At 43.0% G+C, this 16,678-nt stretch overlaps 1 long non-coding RNA gene across 2 annotated transcripts; it reads right to left on the minus strand.

Annotated features, from left to right (window-relative positions):
• Positions 1-1,581: 1,581 nt before the first annotated feature.
• LOC148134775 (uncharacterized) lies at positions 1,582-11,838 on the minus strand. Of its 2 annotated transcripts, none has more exons than XR_015755671.1 (4): positions 11,493-11,838; positions 9,347-9,549; positions 4,595-4,797; positions 1,582-2,484 (listed from the first exon to the last, which is right to left on the minus strand). It is a non-coding gene; the product is annotated as an uncharacterized LOC148134775 (long non-coding RNA). The 2 variants fall into 2 exon arrangements; XR_015755670.1 differs by having other exon boundaries at positions 9,283-9,549.
• Between the last annotated feature and the right edge of the window lie 4,840 nt (positions 11,839-16,678).

A 16,678-nucleotide genomic window follows, 5' to 3' on the forward strand; every position in this document is an offset into this window, starting at 1 on the left:
GGAAATAATTGAGGATTGAAATAGGATAGTGAACTACTTGCCTCAGGAGCAAAGGAATGCACGGAAAAGTTTGTAACAGCAGTTTAAGGACATATGCAGAAATAGAATAGTGAAGGCTGAACTAATGTGCATGAGGTGGAAGCAAGGAATGCTGCCCAGATAAAACAGCAGCTCTGGAATTTCAATTCTCTCAAAGCCGCACAAATGCAGAAGAAAGTAAATGCGATGCTTTAACAAGATGTAATAGAGTCAAGTCAGATTGAATGGAGTTAGCTGATCATCTTAGTTCTAATGCCTGATGGGACTGAACGGTATTTTGATGTCTGGCAGAAGATGGACGCCATAACTAAATCCAACTCATACCCAACACCAGCGGAAGTTGGACAAACCACCTGCTTCACAAATTTGGACTTACTGCATGGTGATTGGCCGGTACCTTTACTGGAGAAAGTGAAAGATGCTTCTCAATTTGGAACCTCCAAATGAGCATTATCAATTCAAAGTGCTGTCCTTTGGAAGGAAGAGCGCACCAGCCACATTCTAAAGACTGTGAACAGAGTTGTGACGGATTTGAAGGTGTCATACATATTGGTAGCTTGGTGATATCTCGTTATTTGGGGAAAGATCACATGTTGCACTTTGCAGAGCTGTTTGAAGGATTACTGAAAACAAAATCGAATTCGTGAAGGAGAGGTGATGCTCTTTGGAAAAACACCGGGCATGGAACGATGACCACAAGGAACGTGAAGACGAAGGACATCGCGGAATTTCCACGACCGTCCTCGAAGAAAGAGGATCTTCGATTTTTGGAACTTAGTGGATACTACCAGAAGTTTGTACGAAATCTCAACAGCGTGGTGCAAGCGCTGATGGATTTGCTAAAGAAGAACATGGACACAATTCCGTCAGGAGGCATTTACAAATGTGTCATGGATCAGGCCAAACATACTCAAAACATTTTAAGAATTTCGTCCAGAACATAAGTTTTCTTGTTGTTTTAAGCAAATGTAAGCGAACTATTCTAGGCATGACACAGCTGGTCAAATCACTCGACTATAAACAAAATATAATTTGTTAAGCACGAACAAATAAAAAGCGAATTAAGAGTAACATATTTGGTTGAAAACCCAACCGACACCAATACAGAACTTACCAAAGAGCTGCGTCACTTTCTGAAACATCCCATAACGCCACACGGGCAGAAAGGCAATTTGAAACGCAGGTGCTTGCAGGAGAGAGATTGCAGAGGAGGGGACAGGAATCAGCGCAGAGCTGTCTCTTTGGGAACAAACCAAAACCTTGAATGGCCGATTCAAACAGTCTGCTTCCCAAAACCAAACTAAACGAAACGGAAAAAAAGTACTGAACTGGGAGAACTGGCCGCTCCCCTTCCATTATACAAGTGATTAAAACAACGATTCAACGCATTTTCAAGTCCATATTTCCAGACACAGAGCAAGCTTCAACTTTCGGATCGCTGTCGAAAAAGACCAAGGGCAAAATACCCTTTTTAAAGGAGCAGGATCGTCTCACTTTCCCCGTAAAATAGAAAACGAAGGACCATCAATACCCAAAGATGACTTATTTTTAATATCTCGTAATTTTACATTATTCGTACATTGCAACACATACATTACACAGACAACAGCCATGCAAACACGGACTACTACATTCGATTTCATTCTGTTTCTTCCTGTCACCGAATGCCTCCATTTCTCATCCAGGATTAGACATTGTGTTGGAAATTACGATTTATCAGACTGCCACGTGCACAATTTTCAAATTAAATGGCTGTAACAACAAGATCCATTCCAACACTTTGGACCTTTCGTCATTATATTTCTCCAAAAACATCAATAACTGATCATCCGTTTATATGATTGTCCCAGATGCATTACTGGTAACAAAAAAACGTTGACATGTTGCAAAGCCCATACCAATCTCAAAGTCTCTTCTCAACAGTCGTATATTTATGCTGATAAATGTTCAAATTCGCAGAAAAGTCGCAGATAGTTCTTTCTGTCTTCTCGTCGTCTCCGTGTAAGTGCACAACACTGGCATGCACATCTGCATCGACAGCCAGCTTGAATGGCTTCACATAATTAGGTGTGGCTAATGTTGTGGCAGTGGTTAACACAGCTTTCAAGGTGGAAAAGAAACCTTCTGACAATCCGCTATCGACTCAAATGATTTGCCTTTCTTCAGCACTTCAGTGAGTGGAGCAGCCACACTGTTAAAATTTGGCAAGAACTTCCGATGCAATCCACTCAATCCCAAAAATTGTCGCACTGCTCTTTTTTTGCCAATGATACGGGAAGCGCACCTTTGTTTTTGCATTTCATGGAGCAATTTGTCTATGTCCAATAATATAGCCAAGAATTTGACTTGGGCTTTGGCAAATTCACCTTTGGCTGAGTGTATCACGAAATCATCCCCCAAAGTCGCTCGATCACTTTCATTAAATATTACAAATGTTCTCCTTGCCTGTGTGAATAAAAGTCACCAGGTCACCTATATGTACAACACAACTGCGCCATCCGAAATGACCGTATTTTTTAAACTTTTAAATGTGTTTGACGCATTTTTCGTACCAAACGGCATGACTTAAAACTGATATACTCCATTCGTTGAGAAGAATGTTGAGATTCACTTCGCTCTTTTGGACAAAGTCACCGGTGATGAACCTCTGAACAACTCAACTCAGAATGATAAGTTCTGGATCAGTGGTGCTGGAAGAACACAGCAATTCAGACAGCATCCGAGGGACATGCAAAATCGACGTTTCGGGCAAAAGCCCTGCATCAGGAATAAAGGCAGAGAGCCTGAAGCGTGGAGAGATAAGCTAGAGGAGGGTGGGGGTAGGGATAGAGGAGCATCGAGTACAATAGGTCAGTGGGGGAGGAGATGAAGGTGATAGGTCAGGGAGGAGAGGGTGGAGTGGATAGGTGGAAAAGGAGCTGGGCAGGTCGGACAAGTCCGGACAAGTCAAGGGGATCATGTTGCTTGAGGTTAGAAACTAGGATGAGGTGGGGGAAGGGGAACTGAGGAAGCTGTTGAAATTCACATTGATGCCCTGGGGTGGAAGTGTTCCGAGGCGGAAGATGAGGCGTTCTTCTTCCAGGGGTCTGGTGGTGAGGGAGCGGCGGTGGAGGAGGTCCAGCACCTCCATATCCTCGGCAGAGTGGGAGGGGGAGTTGAAATGTTGAGCCACGGGGCGGTGTGGTTGATTGGTGCGGGTGTCCCGGAGATGTTCCCTAAAGCGCTCTGCTAGGAGGCGCCCAGTCTCCCCAATGTAGAGGAGACCGCATCGGGAGCAACGGATACAATAAATGATATTAGTGGATGTGCAGGTAAAACTTTGATGGATGTGGAAGGTTCCTTTCGGGCCTTGGATGGAGGTGAGGGAGGAGGTGTGGGCACAGGTTTTACAGTTCCTGCGGTGGCAGGGGAAAGTGCCAGGATGGGAGGGTGGGTCGTAGTGGGGCGTGGACCTGACCAGGTAGTCACGGAGGGAACGGTCTTTGCGGAAGGCGGAGAGGGGTGGGGAGGGAAATATATCCCTGGTGGTGGGGTCTGTTTGGAGGTGGCGGAAATGTCGGCGGATGATTTGGTTTATGCGAAGGTTGGTAGGGTGGAAGGTGAGCACCAGGGGCGTTCTGTCCTTGTTGCGGTTGGAGGGGTGGGGTCTGAGGGCGGAGGTGCGGGATGTGGACGAGATGCGTCGGAGGGCATCTTTAACCACGTGGGAAGGGAAATTGCGGTCTCTAAAGAAGGAGGCCATCTGGTGTGTTCTATGGTGGAACTGCTCCTCCTGGGAGCAGATACGGCGGAGGCGGAGGAATTGGGAATACGGGATGGCATTTTTGCAAGAGGTAGGGTGGGAAAAGGTGTGTCCCACTATTTCGACACAGTATTGCGAACAAAAAAATAGAATAGGCAGCAGTCTTTGTAACTGCATTGACTTTGCTATAGTCTACCCATGACTGTTGGGTAGTCTGGGTGAGCACCAGTCGCTGTAACTCACATTGTTTTAGACTGATTAGAGCATGTGTTTAATCTTATTTTGAATCTGCGCTGACATTTAGACAGATTGGCCCATCAGGATGTTGTTTAATCAGAGCAGTATTTCCTATATCTACATCGTGCCTAATTAGGTTATTACTTCCCAGTTTCGTATGGTATGTTTCTGCATGTGATTGCCAAATCTATTTCAGGACATTTCGATATTTCACTGGAAGGTAACTCAATAAGTCATCTCAAAAAGTGACAACTTCTTCGATCCCGTGCTTAATTCGTGGAATATCCAATTCAGAATGCTTTGAATTTGATTCTTTCCTCTGTTTTCTAACAAATAACACAGACTTCTTTTGTTATCCTTCATTATGAACATAACGTTTGGGCATATCCTTGCGATTCATTGTGTGAAATGTCTTTCTGTCTGGAATCCTTAGCAAATTGATCATATCACTCAATCTCCTTTCGACTTGATAACTCCACTAAACATTATTTGCAATGGCTCACTTATCACTGGTAGTAACAATGACACCTTGCCTCCGATAGAAAATTACGAGTTTTTGACGTATTGTCTGCTTACCGTTTCATTCTACAGTGTGATAAATTCACATGCCGTCTAGCCGACCCCCGTACGGTATTTGACCATCTGTTAAAGTTTGGCACCTCGTCCAGATATTTGGCTTCTGAATTCTAACTCCATTTCTGCTTATTTAGTTTTATCGGTCCTCATCATTCAAAACTAATTGAAATGGACTAAACTTGATCGGTTGATTTGGTGAATCTCTAATGGGAAAGAGTAAAAGCAGAATTTTTGTATTCCAATCATCTAGATCGTCTTGACTATAAGCCGTGAACGTTTAATGTCTGATGCCACATTTCTAACGCTCCCTGCCCTCTGGATTGTGTACAGCAAATTTGAATTGATTTATTCCTAATCTGTCCATAATTTCCTTGAATAATTTTGGAGTAAATTCGATATTTGTTCTCATTTTAGTTCTGTGGTTATTTCATATCTTGGGAAAGAAATTGAGTAACACCGCCACAAACCGTTTAGCTGTGGTATTTCAGAACGAAATGGCACTGTAAATCTACTGGACATATCCATTATTTTGTAGCAAATACGTCTTTATATTTCATGTAGGACTCGGAAGCCATCATTTAAGACACTTGTAATATGCTCCTCAAAACCAGGAAGAGTTTATGCTGCCCCGTCGTTATCGAATTACCTGACATGTATGACATGCCTGGAAAAAAGTCATATACATCCTTATGTAGTACAAGCCAGCAAAAAAATATATAATCTATCCTGAGTTCTTCTTATCCCGAAAGGACATACTGGTAGTTCATCTGCTTCCCGCAATACTACTTTTTTTAATCCACTGGAAATTCGATTTGATCAACTTCTACTCATTTCTCATCGGCCTGAATATGTCGCCATTTCCCTTTTGAGTCATGATATTTATGGTAGTAACACACCGGGATGCATCTATAATCTCCTTTGATACAATTGGGTCAGTTCCTCATCTTTTTGTTGTAACTGAGTTAGTCTTTCCGAACTAGCGATATCAAATTTGATCGGACAATGTATCTGATAATTTCACTTCACCTCTCTTATCTGGACTCTTTGATCTCTTCTGTTTTAACTGGTGACTTTGTGACCTTCTTAACATACAATCAGAGAAATTACCATCATATGCATCCTCACATATGTCAGTTGCGTGATGTTGCACTTGCTTTTTACCACTATGGAGAGGACTCCCACTGTGAACCAACCATAACGTTAGCAAGCAAAACACATATTCCTGGAGCTAAGAGTTTGTCCAGAACTCCCACCATAATTTAGTAGTTATTCATTGGACACTCATTTCAGTCGACATCGTTGTCCGCTCCTTGTCTCAATGTGAATTCCCGTTGCAAGAACGATTTTCTGACAATTGCCTTTCTGAGGTCCAGATAAACTTCAAAGATTGAGAGGATTCTGTATCTCTTAACATTTGAATCTCATGCCGTACTTCTCCTGCCGATGTCAATAAACTTTATCTTCGCAAATATGTGGATTAAGAATATCTGGCATTTCTTGGCGAACCAACCTCCGACTTGGTTGCACATTGTTGTCCATATTTTGATTTCCATTTTCATTTCTATTACCACTTCAACAAAAGTCAATGGCTTATTCTGTTTTCCTACAGCTGGCTTCCAAATGATTTTTCTAACAATGCAACACTGTGATGCCACGTGGCCTTCTTTGTCGCAGTGAAAGCATCAGACCTTGTTTTAACTCCCCTTATCCCTTCAAGACGTAATCATCAGCCATTACAGCCTCTAATCTTGCCGTTTTCACTCTCTGCTATTCCACATGAGATCTTTGATCTCCTCCAAAAATGTTGACTCCCTAAGAGAGTCGTACCTTTGGTCTACTTTAATTCCCTTATTCTTCTATGAAAATTACTCATTTTCTTTATCATTCCAAACATAATATATGTTTGACCAGGATTCAGATTGCTAAAACGTTGTCAGCTGGCTTCTGGCAAAAGCTCATATATATCTAAAATAGATTTCTTTACCTGCTCATAAGTCCTAGATTACTCCAATGATAGTGCTACCAACACATCACGAAGTACAACTTTTATTTTGAATAGCAAAACCAACATGCTCACTGGCCATTTGACCTAATTTGCCACCTTCTCAAATGAGATGGTAAAGGCTTTCAAGTCTTTCTTATCAAACGTTAGCTGAATAAGTTAAAACAGATCGCCACCAGGCATTTCGCAACTATTGGTTTGCTCATCCTCACTTTCTTCCATGCCAAGACTTGTCTTCGGGCTTTCTCTCCATTGTTTTAAGCAGATATTACTTTCGAAACGCCAATTTGCGAAGTTCAATCTCCTTTACTTTCTTCCTTTCCTCTCCCTCTATTCGTTCTTTCCTCTTCATTTTTTTTTGTGTTTTCGTTCTGCTAAAGCAATTCGTTCTTTTCCTCCTTCCTCTGTTTCACTGTATTGGAAACAGCTTCATACCTTTTGCCCTTTCCTTTCCTTTTTCATCTAATTCAATCTCCTGCATTTTCAATTGAATTTTAGCCATATCCAAAGATCCCGAGGGCGTTTCCCGCAAACTTAAATACTAAATGATTGCGAAAATTATCACTCCTTACCTCCCGCAAGATGGCAGCTTCAACTCCTGCTGGATTGTCAATACCAGCAGCTTTTCCTTGTTCACCTTTTGTAAAGCCTCTAGAGTCACTTCTTTCACCCCCAGAAAAGTGTTAGTGACTGAAACAGCCATTACTGCTTCGAGCACATTTTCAAATTACTGATTTGAAATACCGGTTAAAAAGACAAACACCTACCATTCTCTGCCTTTGATTCCAGTAAAGTTGAGCGTAATGTGTAAATATTGAACAAATGACGCTAACAGCCACAAAACCCGAGATGGACCAGGCCAGACCCACTCAAAATGTTTCAAGAAAAAAGCCTGGAACGTCACTGTTCCAGTTGTGTTTAGTTGGTGTTTAGTGAATGTTCTGCAAGTGATGGTGCTGGCTCAGCTAATCAGTTTTAGACAAAACATAATTCATTTCCAATATCACCGAATGAAACAACCACGAAAAAGTACAGCATATTAAATAACTTAAACTATCCAAAAACCGAACAGATTACCACAACTTGATGATGTTGACCCAAATTCCTGAAACAACCACGAAAAACACCCGTTCACAAAAATAAGTTAAATTCAAACACAGGTTCTCACAGACATGACATTAGAGACACAGATTCAGCATGGAGCTCTTACCTTTCCTGGTAACCTGAAAAAAGACTGCTTGCTAAAATGAAAACAAACCAAACCAAACCAGAGTGAAGCTGAGCTGAGAGAAAGTGCCACACCATTTTCATTGTCTAAGTATTTCATTAAAAAAACATAGAAGCTTCTTCATGTAGATAAACCCAAATATGTCAGAAACCGTGTCTTCATAAACCCATTTGGAAGAAAACAATCAAGGAAACGTAATGTCGTTAAGGGAGCAGCATCATTACACCGCACTCTTCACCATTTATCACATGTCAACCATGTTTCCTCTCTTAAAAATCACACAACACCAGGATATAGTCCAACAGCTTTAATTGGAAGCACACTAGCTTTCGGAGCGACGTTCCAAAAGCTAGTGTGCTTCCAATTAATGCTGTTGGACTATAGCCTGGTGTTGTGTGATTTTTAACTTTGTACACCCCAGTCCAACACCGGCATCTCCGAATCATGTTTCCTCTCGATCTCGTGTGCCCAATGTAAAACAACTCGCCATCTGTCCAATCTTTCTTCGGTAATGGAAGCTTTTCAGTCCCAGGCAACATTGCGTTGAACCTCCTTGTCACCCTTTCCAGTGTGATCATCTTCGATGATTTGGATTCCAGAACTGCACACAATATGATCACTATGCAGTCAAACCTATGTTTTATCAAGTTTGAAGCCAAACCATACGACTCCTCAACCTTACTCAAAGCTTAATAACACAAAATATCACAAGAGGATGTTGTGAAACTTGAAAGGGTTCAGAAAAGATTTACAAGGATGTTGCCAGGTTTGGAGGATCTGAGCTGCAGGGAGAGGCTGAACAGGCAGGGTCTGTTTTCCCTGGAGCGTCGAAGGCTGAGGGGTGACCTTATAGATGTTTACTAAATTATAAGGAGCATAGACAGGATAAATAGACAAAGTCTTTTCCCTGGGGTCTGGGAGTCCAGAACTAGAGGGCATAGGTTTAGGGTGAGAGGGGAAAGATATAAAAGAAACCTAAGGGGCAACGTTTTCACGCAGAGGGTGGTACATGTATGGAATGAGCTTCCAGAGGATGTGTTGGAGGCTGGTACAATTGCAATATTTAAGAGTTATTTGAAAGGGTATATGAACAGTAAGGATTTGGAGGGATATGGGCTGAGTGCTGGCAGGTGGGACTAGATTGGGTTGGGATATCTGATCGGCATTGACGGGTTGGACCAAAGTGTCTGTTTCCATGCTGTACATCTCTGTGACTCTATAATCATTTTATTCAGCTTTGTTAATATCTTAAGGGACCGACATAGATGCAAACCAAAGTCTCTCTGATCCTCAGTGCTTCCCAAAATCGTACCATTCATTATGTACTCGCTTTCCATGTTTGTGCTGTTCAAACAATACCAATTCATTATCTCTCATTTATCGGGTACAATTCTATTTGCCTCTGACCACGGTTTCCATATGCTCTTGTAATCGAAGGCTAAAGTCCGAACAATTTACCACTTCATCAATTGTGTTATCTCCCCCCAACTCATTCAACAGATGAGACAAATTCATTTCGAACCGTTTCTTCTTTTTCTCCACACTTCTTGAGTTTCGAAGATCTCAAACAACTATCTTCGTAGTGTGAAGTCTCATCGATCCGGACATCAGCTGACAATGAACTGAATATGCATATGCCGACTGCTAACATGTGATTAGGCTCATCGTCTCCCAACAGATGTGCTCTATAGCGACGATCGCTTCCTCCGAAGACGAACCTGATCTCTAGCAAAAGAAAAAAAAATCTTCATTTGTTGAAGCAGATAATTTTCAGATGTATATGACAGCAAAACACGTATCACTTACTTGTCCACTTGCCCTTTTACTGAGGTTTAATCACAAGTGAGGTACCATAAGACTGGAGGTTGGCAAACGTGGAGCCACTGTTTAAGATGGGCAGTAAAGAAAAGCCAGGGAGCCATAGACCAGTGCGCCTGACCTCGGTGGTTGGCAAAGTATTGGAGGGAATACTGAGGGACAGGCTGTACATGTATTTAGAATAGTCAACATGGCTTTGTGCGTGGGAAATCATGTCTCACAAACTTGATTGAGCTTCTTGAAGATTTAACAAAGAGGATTGATGAGGGCAGAGCGGTAGATGTTACCTATATGGACTTTAGTAAGGCGTTCGACAAGTTTCATCAGGGGACACTGATTAGCAAGGTTAGATCTCATGGAATAGAGCGAGAACTAAAAATCTGGATACAAAACTGTCTCAAAGGTAGAAGACAGACGGTGGTAGCGGAGGGTTCTTTTTCAGACTGGAGGCCTATGACCAGTGGAGTGCCACAAGGATCGGTGCTGGGTCCTCTACATTTTGTCATTTACATGAATGATTTTGATGCGAGCAGAAGACATCGAGTTAGTAAGTTTGCAGATGACACCAAAATTGGAGGTGTAGTGGACAGCCAAGAGGAATACCACAGATTACAACAGGATCTTGACCAGATGGGCCAATGGGTTGAGAAGTGGCAGATGGGGTTTAATTCAGATAAATGCAAGGTGCTGCATTTTGGGAAACCAACTCTTAGCAAGATGTATACACTTAATGGTATGGTCCTAGGGAGTGTTGCGGAACAAACAGACCTTGGAGTGCAGGTTCATGGCTCCTTGAAATTGGAGGCGCAGGTAGTTAGGATAGTGAAGAAGATGTTTGGTATCCTTTCTTTTATTGGTCGGATTATGGAATACAGGATTTGAGAGGTCATGTTATGGCTGTACAGGACATTGGTTAGGACACTGTCGGAACATGGCGTGCAATTCTGGTCTCCTTCCTATCGGAAAGATGCTATGAAACTTGAAAGGATTAAGGAAAGATGTACAAGGATGTTTCCAGGATTGGACGATTTGAGCTCCAGGGTTAGGCTAAACAGGCTGGGTTGGGTTGAGTGGTGACCTTATAGAGGTTTACAAAATTATGAGGGGCATGAATAGGGTAAATCGGCAAAGTTTTTTCACTGGGGTCGGGGAGTCCAGAAACAGAGGGCATGGATTTTTGGTGAGAGGGAAAGATTTAAAAGAGATCTAAGGGGGGAAACGTTCTCACGCCGAGGGTGGTATTTGCATGGAATGAGCCGCCAGTGGAGTGGTGGAGGCTGGTACATTTGCAACATTTAAGAGGCATTTGGACCGGTATATGAATAGGAGGGCTTTGGAGGGATATGGGCTGAGTGCAGGCAGGTAGAAGTAGACTGGGTTGGGATATATGCGTGGCATGGACAGGTAGGATTGAAGGATCTGTTTCCATGCTGTACATATCTGTATGACGCTATGACTCTACTGTGGGCAACCAATCCTTTGGATCCATTAACTCCACACCGACCCTCCATAGAGTAACACACACAGACAGCTACAGATTTATGACCCCTGAAAAATGCATGTAACCAACACTTTCCTAAACACTTTAAGCAATGTGGCATGGCCAATTCACCTCGCCTACACAATGTTGGACTGGAGGGGACAATCGGAGCACCCAGAGGAAACCCACACAGATACGGGAAGAATGTGAAAACTCCACACAGATATTTGCCAGAGGTTTGAAGTGAACGCGGATCGGCGGCGCTGTGACGCAGCAGTGCTAATCACTGAGCTACCACGGCATTCCAAAATGAGATGATCAGGCATTTGAACATGTATCTTCTGGATCTTCGCAATTTTATCAGACTGACCTTTTTTCGCAGCAGAATGATTTTCTCGTTAGCTATCCGCATCAATGTGGCTGGAGTTTTTACTCTGAGGTGTGCATGTTTCTTCTTGACCCCTGTATCAATTTCGCAATTCCACCATGGAGTGTCAGGCAGTTTTTGATTTCAAGGAAATATCACTTCAATCTCCACAAGAACAGTTCGTTGATTATTAAATTGGTGCTGTCGCATCCAATACTCGATTCCCCGTGCAGGGTGGCAGTCGGGAAATGTTCCTTAACCAGTAGAGACAAAGACGAAATGAACAGGGAGGTTACTGTTGGACCTGCACAGGACAGTGTTTTGTTCACAGTTGGAATACTTTGTTTCGATCTGGTCACAGCACTGAGCAGGGCATTTGATGCACTTTCGGGGCTGCAAAGTAAATTCACATAATTACTGCTTCGGTTGGAGCAGTTTAACTAGGCATACAGAGGCTGAATACGTTTGGGTTGTTTTCTTTCGAGCAGAGATTTGGATAGATAAGATCATGGGTGAAATGAAGGATAGAACCTCAAAAGCAGTTAGTACAATTTTAAGCTGAAAATTCGGAGAACTTTTGGTCACCTGTATGATCGTAGGAATCTGCAGTGCCCTCCAAAGAAGTGTGGTAGAGGCAGAAAACCTCAAAAGAGTTTTAAGAAAATATCTGGATGAGAAATGTCATAAAGTTCAAGGCTGTAGGCCAAGTGCTATAAGATGTGATTAATACAGATTTAGTGTACTTTTAGAGCCAGAAACCAGATGGGTTGAAGACATTCCTCTGTATTGTTTCACTGCATCGTTTAATTATTGTAAATTTACGACGCTGACGTGATTTTCCGTTTGTTTTTCCTTTGGGTAAGTATTAATTAGTGTAAGTTCCAGTTGTTGCTGAGGTCAGTCTCAGCTTCGGGTTCTCTCGTAGAGTAATCGTTCACAATAGACAATAGAGACAATAGACAATAGGTGCAGGAGTAGGCCATTCAGCCCTTCGAGCCTGCACCGCCATTCAATATAATCATGGCTGATCATTCCTAATTAGTACCCTGTTCCTGCCTTATATCCATAACCCTTGATTCCACTATCTTTGAGAGCTCTATCCAACTCTTTCTTAAATGAATCCAGAGAGTTGGCCTCCACTGCCCTCTGGGGCAGAGCATTCCACACAGCCACCACTCTCTGGGTGAAGAAGTTTCTCCTGAGCTGTGTCCTAAATGGTCTACCCCGTATTTTTAAGCTGTGTCCTCTGGTTCGGCACTCACCCATTAGTGGAAATATGTTTCCTACTGCCAGCGTGTCCAATCCTTTCATAATCCTATATGTCTCAATCAGATCCCCTCTCAGTCTTCGAAACTCAATGGTATACAAGCCCAGTCGCTTCAGTCTTTCAGTGTAAGGTAATCCTGCCATTCCAGGAATTGACCTCGTGAATCTACGCTGCACTCCCTCAATAGCCAGAATGTCTTTTCTCAAATTTGGAGACCAGAACTGCACACAATACTCCATTTGTGGTCTCACCAGGGCCCTGTCCAGCTGCAGAAGCGCCTCTTTGCTTCGATACTCAATTCCTCTTGTTATGAAGGCCAGCATGCTATTAGCCTTCTTCACTACCTGCTGTACCTGCATGCTTGCCTTCATTGACTGGTGTACAAGAACACCCAGATCACTCTGTACTGCCCCTTTACATAAATTGATTCCATTGAGGTAAAAGTCTGCCTTCCTGTTCTTGCCACCAAAGTGGATAACCATACATTTATCCACATTAAACTGCATCTGCCATGCATCTGCCCACTCACTTAACTTGGCCAGGTCACCCTGTAATCTCCTAACATCCTCATCATATTTCACCCTGCCACCCAGCTTTGTAGCATCAGCAAATTTGCTAATGTTATTGCTGATACCATCTTCTATATCATTAACATATATTGTAAAAAGCTGCGGTCCCAGCACGGATCCCAGCGGTACCCCACTGGTCACTGCCTGCCATTCCGAAATGGAGCCGTTTATCACTACACTTTGTTTCCTATTAGCCAACCAATTTTCAATCCAATCTAGTACTTTGCCCCCAATACCATGCGCCCTAATTTTACTCACTAACCTCCTGTGTGGGACTTTATCAAAAGCTTTCTTAAAGTCCAGGTACACTACATCTACTGGATCTCCCTCGTCCAACTTCAGAGTTACATCGTCAATAAATTTAAGAAGATTAGTCAAGCATGATTTCCCCTTCATAAATCCATGCTGACTCTGTCCTATCCTGTTACTACTATCCAGATGTGCAGTAATTTCATCCTTTATAATAGACTCCAGCATCTTTCCCACCACTGAGTTCAGACTAACTGGTTTATAATTTCCTGCTTTCTCTCGCCCACCTTTCTTAAAAAGTGGTATAACATTAGCCAACCTCCAATCCTCAGGAACCGACCCCGAATCTATTGAACTCTGGCAAATAATCATCAACGCATCCACGATTTCCCGAGCCACCTCCTTCAGTACCCTGAGATGCAGACTATCAGGCCCCGGAGACTTATCAATCTTCAGACCTAACAGTCTCTCCAACACCAAATCCTGGCAAATATAAATTCCCTTAAGTTCAGTCCTTCAGCCACTGTTACCTCAGGGAGATTGCTTGTGTCTTCCCTAGTGAACATAGATCTGAAGTACCCATTCAATTATTCTGCCATTTCTTTGTTCCGAGTAATATATTCCCCTGTTTCTGTCTTCAACGGCCCAATTTTTGTCCGAACCATTTTTTTTGCCTTGCACATACCTAAAAAAGCTTTTACTATCCTCCTTTATATTATTGGCCAGTTTACCTTCGTACCTCAGTTTTCCTCTGCGTATTTCCTTCTTGGTCATCCTCTGTTGCTCATTAAAAGCTTCCCAGTCCTCAATTTTCCCAGTTATCTTAGCTATGTTATACTTTTTCTCTTTTAACTTTATATGTTTCTTAACTTCCCTCGTCAGCCACGGCCGTCCATGCCTCCTCCTGGGATCTTTCTTCCTTTTAGGAATGAACTGATCCTGCAACTTCTGTATTATACACAGAAATATCCGCCATTGTTCCTCCACGGTCATCCCTGCTAAGGTATTGCACCATTGAACTCTGGCCAGCTCCTCCCTCATAGCTCCATAGTTCCCTTTATTCAACAGAAGTACTGTCACTTCCGACAGTACCCTCTCCCTCTTAAACTGCAGATTGAAGCTTATTGTATTATGGTCACTACTTCTCAATGGCTCCTTCACTTCGAGGTCTCTGACCAATTCTGGTTCGTTACACAATACCAGATCCAGAATTGCCCTCTACCTGGTCGGCTCCAGCACCAGCTGCTCTAAGAATCCATCTCTGAGGCACTCCACAAAGTCTCTTTCTTGAGGCCCAATACCATCCTGATTCTCCCAGTCTACCTGCATGTTAAAATCCCCCATAACAACTGTAGTGACATCTTTGCGACAGGCCAATTTCAGCTCCTAATTTAACTTACATCCGACATCCAGACTACTGTTTGGGGGCCTGTGGATGACTCCCAAGATGGTCTTTTTACCCTTAGTATTTCTCAGTTCTATCCACACTGAATCTACATCTACTGACCCTAGGTCCCCCCGCGCAAGGGACTGAATATCGTCCCTTACCAACAAGGCCACCCCACCCCCTCTGCCCGTCAGTCTGTCCTTTCGATAGCACATGTAGCCTTGAATATTCATTTCCCAAGCCCTGTACACTTGAAACCACGTCTCAGTTATCCCCACAATATCGTATCTGCCAATTTCCAAAAGAGCCTCAAGCTCATCCATCTTATGTCTAATGCTTCGTGCATTCATGTATAGTATTTTTAATTTGTTACTGCTCTCACCATTCTCATCAACCCTTACTTCACTCAACCTTACAGCATGATGCCTTTCCGAGTTTTCTGCCTCATTGATACAGTTGTCTTTCTTGACATCTCTTGTTCTAACTTTCCCTTCAATTTCCTTTTTAAACATCCAGCTTGTCCCCTCCCCCCCGCTACTTAGTTTAACTGTAGCGGCGTTGCAGTAGAAAACCTGTCTGCCAGAATGCTGGTCCCTAACCTATTAAGGTGCAAACCGTCTCTCTTGTAGAACTTATGCTTACCACAAAATATACCCCAGTCATCCAAGCACTAAAATCCTTGCTTCCTGCACCAGTTCCACAACCACACTTTCAAGTCCATTATCTCCCTGTTTCTGGCCACACTAGTCCGAGGAACTGGAAGCAAACCGGAGATAACCACGTTGGACGTCCTGCTTTTGAGCCTTCTTCCTAGTTCTACGAAGTCTCGCTTTAGTATGTTCCTCCTCTTCTTCCCGACATCAGTTGTGCCGACATGTACCACCACCTCTGGCTCTTCACCCTCATCCTTGAGGATTTCCTGCACTCTGTCCGCGATGTCTTTCACTCTAGCACCAGGAAGGCAACACACCATCCTTAAATCCCGTCTGCTGCCGCAAAAACCCCGGTCAGTTCCTCTCACGATGGAGTCCCCTATTACCACGGCTCTGTGCGATGTCAGACTCTTCCGCTCTGCCTCTGCGGCAACTTTTGATTGACAAACTTGGCCGCCTTGCGAACTGGCAGTGTCATCAGTGTCTGTTTCCAAAAGCTTCAACTTGTTCCTGACAGGTACTTCTCCCGGGGTCTCTCGCATCTGTCTCCTCTCCGCCTTCCTCATCATCTGCTCTCTTCTGCTCTCTTCTGGCATGATTGGTGTAATAACATCGCTGAAAGTCTTGTCCAGAAAGTCTCGTTCTCTCGGATGAGCCTAAGCTTCTCGAGTTCTTTCGTCAGTGCTGCAATAGATAGCCTTTCCCCAATTAATTTATAGACTTTGTATCGACCAGGCCCCTCAAAACATTTCAAGGTGGGAGACCAGATCCTTATTTTCTATGTTTTTTTAACCGGACGTAATATGGATTTTCTAAGGTAGAAGCAGTTGATCAAATCGCTCAGTTTGAAACAAATCAGAATCTCTTTACAGACCACCGAATGGATCACAGACTGAAGACAGTATCATGTACAATAAAAATTAACATATTTTAAAATCTAACAGACTCTATTACAATTTAATGATGCTATTCCAATTTCAAGCAGTCGTCATGGAAATAAAACGTAAAACGAAACAGATTCTCAGAGAAAAGATGTCAGAGAGTTAGTGTCGGACAAAAAAAAA

This window comes from Chiloscyllium plagiosum, unplaced genomic scaffold (genome assembly GCF_037043375.1).
Source record: "Chiloscyllium plagiosum isolate Xiang-an unplaced genomic scaffold, Cpla_swu_hap1 HiC_scaffold_52, whole genome shotgun sequence".
NCBI classification, from domain to species: domain Eukaryota; kingdom Metazoa; phylum Chordata; class Chondrichthyes; order Orectolobiformes; family Hemiscylliidae; genus Chiloscyllium; species Chiloscyllium plagiosum.